The sequence below is a fragment of the Cyprinodon variegatus genome, unplaced genomic scaffold, assembly GCF_000732505.1.
Source record: "Cyprinodon variegatus isolate N-32 unplaced genomic scaffold, C_variegatus-1.0 Scaffold92, whole genome shotgun sequence".
Lineage (NCBI taxonomy): Eukaryota > Metazoa > Chordata > Actinopteri > Cyprinodontiformes > Cyprinodontidae > Cyprinodon > Cyprinodon variegatus.
In genome coordinates, this window is record NW_015150545.1 from 312,561 (window position 1) to 318,807 (window position 6,247).

The 6,247-nt window shown below is 39.1% G+C and overlaps 1 long non-coding RNA gene across 1 annotated transcript in view; it reads left to right on the top strand.

Moving 5' to 3' along the window:
- Nucleotides 1-2,468: 2,468 nt before the first annotated feature.
- Nucleotides 2,469-6,247, top strand: part of LOC107084112 — a 57,816-nt gene continuing 54,037 nt past the window's right edge. The window contains exon 1 of the long non-coding RNA XR_001481207.1: nt 2,469-3,334. This is a non-coding gene — a long non-coding RNA (uncharacterized LOC107084112). The remainder of the gene's footprint in view (nt 3,335-6,247) is intronic.

The window sequence follows — 6,247 nt, forward strand, 5'->3', positions numbered from 1 at the left end:
GCTTTTACAATAACGTCTGACTTTCCTTGAACTTCCAGCCTTTCTAAACTGTCTTGGCATCATATTTGCTGAAAAGAATTAAACAGGTCCTTTTTCTCATGCATCCTGCGTTGGCTTAAGCTTTAATTTTGGTGCTTTTTGAATGTAAAATCAGCTGCAATGCTACTTTTTTACATTTATTTGCATACTTTCTTTAATTCATATTCTTTTGATCCTGTTAGTAAAAATGTATTTCCATCAACAGGGCCCTTTGCTTAAAATGCTGTTTTAATGCCTACAATAATGTCTAATGCTCTGCCAGCTGGAGAAAACTCTGATATTAATGTGAAGAAAAAAAAAACAGATCTTGAATTTGCTCCTTCCAATAACAATAGTTACTATTTCTGCCCTGTCTTTGATAAATTTCAGATGATCAAGATTAATCCCTTACATTTGTTTCACTTATGAACATTGAAAAGCACCCTTGATATGTATCTCATAGCATCATTTATGCTAAGTGCTGGTGAAGATTCTCAACACAGCGATAGAGTTGAATACTTTGCCCTATCATCTCAATACTCATCGCTCTGCAGGGGACCAAGACATCTTGCCTGGTCAGCCAGGCCAACAATGACCCTAACAATTCCCTTTCAGAGGCATAGACCAGTATTGGGTATTGTAAGCTAACAAGGACCTCAACGACTCCCAATTACAAAGGGGTGGGCTCATTCTGTTCGTTCAATTTGCATGTTTTCTAAGCCATAACAAGGATTTCTTGGGCTACTCTATAAAGCTTACAACTCAGTGCTAATCATTTTGAATTGCAAAAGCTTCCTGGATGGGGATAAAAACATTAAACTTGGAAAACAAAGTTCAGTGTTTTTTTTTTGTTGTTTTGTTTTTTTACTTTTTTGGAACATTTATGCTAATATTTTCCCTTTTCTGAATTGATACATAAAATGTGATTTCTTTACTTTTTGTGACACTATTGGTATTTTGGAGGGAGCAACTATTTATCAGCAAAATGGGTTGCGAATCAAACCTGGTACAACTGCACAGAAAACTACTGCCTTTGCAAATAATGCATCCGCCCTACCACTGATCTACCACTTTCTACACTTTAATGTGTTTTAATCAATTTGTTTCTCATTTAGAGCCCCTGTATGTGGAAGGTGTAACGGCAGCTTGAAATCTCTGTTGTGCAAAATACTCATTTTTGTGTGGTCAGGGCCTATAAGGATGCCTGGGAGAAATGTACTATGTGTAAACATTTAAGGTGAAGTACATTTTTTTAAGTGTTTCTTTCCTTGTAATCATTAGCATTTATTTTGTGCACTTGTTCTTTTTCACACACTTAGAGGAAGAAAATGGGAACACAGTGACCAACTTCTTTTTTGCAGAAGCAACTAACGTTTGTAGTTGTAAGTACGTACATTATACTGTAAACCAGGGGTCACCAACGCGGTGCCCGCGGGCACCAAGAAGCCCTCAAGGACCACATGGGGTGCCCTCTTCGTCTTCTGAAAACAGAACAACTCACTCAGTGGGTTAAGTTTATTTATGTATTATTTCATTATGTTAACTATTTCATCATATTTCAGTGGTTTCAAAATGACAATATTAAAAAGAAAATTAGAAATGAATAAAAGAATAAAATAAGAATAAAAATTAGTTTCTTATGGATGCGATTTACTGTAGGTGAACACTGATCCCTCCAGTTCATAGATCAGTATTGGTAGCCCTTCCTATGACTCGGTAGCCATGAAGTAGCCCTCAACCTTAAAAAGGTTGGTGACCCCTGCTGTAAACTTAAAAAAAATGACAATATGACAAATTAGACCCTGAAGCCCAAGCTGTTGGTGTTCTTTTTTATTTTTTTTTGTATGGATATAAATATTTTTTAAAGGCAGTCTTCCAATTTGCAGGATATAAACAGAACAGAACACCCTTGGCGAGCTTCTTCTTCTGCTGCCCCCTAACCGAGCCGAATGCAAAAAGTACTTTTAATCCTAAGGTGGTATAAAATACAGTCTGAGGTGTTAACAGCACAGTTTAAAATGATTAAAAAACAAGCTCAACCAGCAACCGACCATTAAGGATTTTTATTGGTTAACCCCAGCCTCATGCTGCCCTGGGTAGCTGCCCATATGGCTCATATTATGCACGGACCTACATCTCCTAAATGCCTCCCTGGTAATTGTGTATCTTTTTTTCTGATGTGTTTAAGTACTCAAAATTATATTTAATACTTTTTTGTATAAATTAATTAAAATATGACAAGGAATAGATAAAAAATTGGTTGAAGTTGATTCACTAAAGATACAACCAGGAAACACATGTGATACATTTAAATGCATCTCGTCATATGCACAATAATATGAGGTAGTAAAAACAAGGATACAAATAAATAAATAAATAAATAAAATGGACGTACGTGTTTTTAAACATCCTCTGACGTCACGCTGATGCAGATGGATGCGCGTGGATGAGAGGAGGGGAGGTATGGCGGAAGGGAAATAAAGAATTAAAATAAAACCTAGTCAGCTTTAATTCCCTTCCTCTTCCAGCCACCTGAAAGTGCGCAGAGCGACCGGCTCTACTGTTAAAAGCGACAAGAAACAAACTGATAGGAATCGCGGACCGTATTGAGGTCAGAAGAAAGCGTTGCCAGGGTGACACCGCGGCGGCGGGGGCGCGCCTGCCTGCGAGGCTGCGCTCGTTCGCGGAGCCGGAGCGGTCGCGGCATCCTCAGCAGCAGCAGCAGCGGCAGCATCCTCCTGCAACAACCGGAGCGTCTCCAGCTGAGCGTCCGCTGTGATCAGCTCCATCAAACCTTCAGTCGGTGCTCCTCTCTGAAGGGAATTTACCGTGGATTTACCGCTAATGACTGACTAAAGGGGGAGTTATAACCGCAGACTGCTCTGCTCAGGTGATACTTCCTGCACAAGAGGCAGTAATGATAAAGATTATTATAATGGATTTTTTTTAAGATGCTAAAACATGCATCATGCTTTCTGATCAACGTGACAATTTAAAAATTTATATAAGGATCTATTGAGGAAGAAGCCAAGCCGAGTGAGGCTTGTCTGCCTCTGCTCGGATCTGGTGTATCTTTATAAGGCTGTAGAGACTCTATAATTTCTGTTTTAACATGGGGTCCCACCTGCAGATGGATTGAGAAACGACTGTCCCAATTTTGCATGTTTAATTTAATGCTTTTTTTTTTTTTAGACCGTTTTATTTTATTTATTAATTAATTTTTTGAAAGAAGCACTTTTTTGGCTGACTTTTTTTTTTGTGGAGGAGGAGGAAGAGGAGCACTCCATACCTGCAGCAGTGGAACTGATATTAACAGGTAGGATTAGATTCACACACTAATTTTTCATCAAAAATAATGCCAAAAATCTCTTAAAGAACAAATCTGAGTGTGAGTTTAAAACTGACATTGGTCACCTCTATGTTTTGGAATTGAGGAAATTCCAAATAACAGGAGCATGCATGCTCTCTGCAGGCGAGCTTTTCTGTTAAAACTAAGAGAAAATGCATCTGCTGTACCTTTAATTAAGCTGAGCTCATCTCTGTGCCTTATTGCACGCAGAGTTCAAAGCTCAGCCCATGCAAAGAAACATTAATTAATGTGGTCTAGTCAGCATGCTTTTCCCTAACTGTTGCAAAAAGGAGCACGAAACTATTCACAATGGAGGAACATCTACTAGAGAAAGCACACACAGAAGGAGGAACAAAAAGCTCCCTTCAACAGCTGAATCATTCCTCAACTTAATATGAGCTTCCCTTCATTTGCTGCTTTTTTCACTCAAAGGCACCCTGCAGGAAACGCCACGGCCATGAGAGCATGACACACAAATAAATGCACACACTGCAAGAAGAATGGGGCGCATTTATATGCTGCGGCTGCTGTTGTAGGGAGGAAGGGGTGGGGGGGTGCATTTAGATCTGCAGGGCCCTGCTGGATGATGGAATTCAGACGGAACAAGAAGAGCTCTGTTTCCGTCTCTGGAGCTGAGTTTTTGGCAGATAGCCTGGCCTTTACCAACCAACAGATAGGAGCATCTTCTCTGCAGAAAATGGGTTTTTAACGGAAGCAGAAGAAGGAAAATGCTCAAATTAGGTATCATAGAGGAGTTATCAAACTTTAAAATACTAGCTGACTGCATAAAAACAGATGTATGCTGGTGGAGGAATCTTTTAAAGGTTCAGCTGCCTTCAGGTCAGCAGAGCTGGAAGCAGAGGGAATTGATGGAGAGGGAGGCTGAGGAGATTGATGTCTCCCAGCCTGGTTCGCTAAGCAGCTAACAGATGCAGTCGAGTGTTGTGACACAGAGGGATGGACGCACTTTCACAATCGTGTAAAAGGCCTAAATGTCAGATCTCTGCTGCTAATTTCGGCACCTCCGCCCAAACTGTTTGCTTGTTCTTTGGGTCTGGAGGGTTGCAAGGTGACAGCCGGTTTCCAGACCGTGCAGAGAGCTTGTCTGGAATAGCTGGGACATCTTGAGGATTGTGACAGTTGATGTGTTGAGTGGAGAGTCGATGTCTCATCTGATGAGTGTTAGAGAAATGAAATGCTTGTTTGAATGAATTAGTGAAGCCAAGTGTGGGTCCTCGGGGAGGTGCTGTTGTTCATTTCTTCTGCCTGCCAGAGGAAAAAAAGAGGGGTAAATTACAGTACCAGCTTAATTTTTTTGCACTCCTTGTAAAGATGCCTAAAAACAACAGCAAAAAAATATCAATAAATACTCTGCTTTTTTAAAAAGTACAATCTTTTGCCTTATTAAGGTTTATAACAAATTGTACGCACACTCCACAGTGAACTGTACACACGTGTGGGCTGGCCAGCAATGGAGAATCATATACTCTCATTGGTATGTTCATTTCTAAGGCTATACGTCAGCTCTCCTCATGTCTGTATGAATTTATTCAACCAAAAGCGGTTAGACTCTATTCTTTGCAATTACAAGAATCACTGTTCCTGTCTGTGCCAAATATCTGCACAGAAGCTGCCTGAATTTCACTATTCTGCCTCCACAGCATGAAACAATTTACTAAAAGACTGGAAATGAAAGGAACTGGTTTCAATAGGTCAGTTAAAACTCTTGCACCAAGGGTTTGGAAATAAAATCCATGGTTTTGTACATGTTTTAAATTAGTCTGATGAATTTTTTTGTTATGTATTGAGTTGTGATCGGTGCCACTGTCTCGGCCTTACCTGGCATAAGCCACATTGATGCATGTAGTCCAATTTGAATTCTACACTATCACCTGGAAAATATTCCTGTGGAAAGAGAGGGACATTCGTTACAGTTCTGATACAGCAGACGCTGTGACCAATCACATTCTTCATTTGTTTCACAGCTAGTGGATTTAACTGATAAATCAAACTCTTACCAAATCCGGTTGGGAGGAATGCCCCAAACAACTTTCCCATTCTCAAAGGCACAAACTGGGTCCTTTTGCACGTCTTTGAAAAATAAATTGAAGGTATTCCAGCTAAAACTGGTGCAGCCATGTTTGTTTTGCTTCAGCCTTCCACCTCTGGTTGACGGGTCGACATTATTCACGTCACTGCATTTCATCTTGCTTGCAAGGTAATAATTGGTCAGCACTGCCTTTAAAAAAGGGATTAGTAATCTACCTGATGGTTACCACTGGTGTAGAACCTCTACCGTCCCCAACGATGGGGTATAGGATTTTTTTTTTTAAATCTTCATCGCTTTAAGAAGAGATTTAATAATTTGATTTGGATCTGATATTTACAGACTTCATTGAATTCAACTGTTTATGTTTGTTATTGTTGAGCAGAAAATGGTAATCAGTCTCCCCACATCGGAGAAACTAAACTAAAAGTAAAACCTTCTTGATTTGAGTAGTAAAGTAAAATGATGTGCCATTGCAAGATTTTTACATAACATCTATATTTATATATATATGTATATATATGTATATATTCGTATATATACATATATATACATATATATACATATATATGTATATATGTATATATATATATACATATATACATATATATATGTGTATATATATCATATATATGTATGTATACATATATACATATATATATGTATATATATGTAAATACCGTATTTTCACGACTATAAGGCGCACTTAAACGTCTTTTTTTTCCCTCAAAATGTGCGGTGCGCCCTTTGGTGCGGTGCGCCCTATGTGTGTTGTAACTGCAACTTTTGAGACCACCTCATTGAGGAGATGATGAAAGAGTGGCTGAATGGAA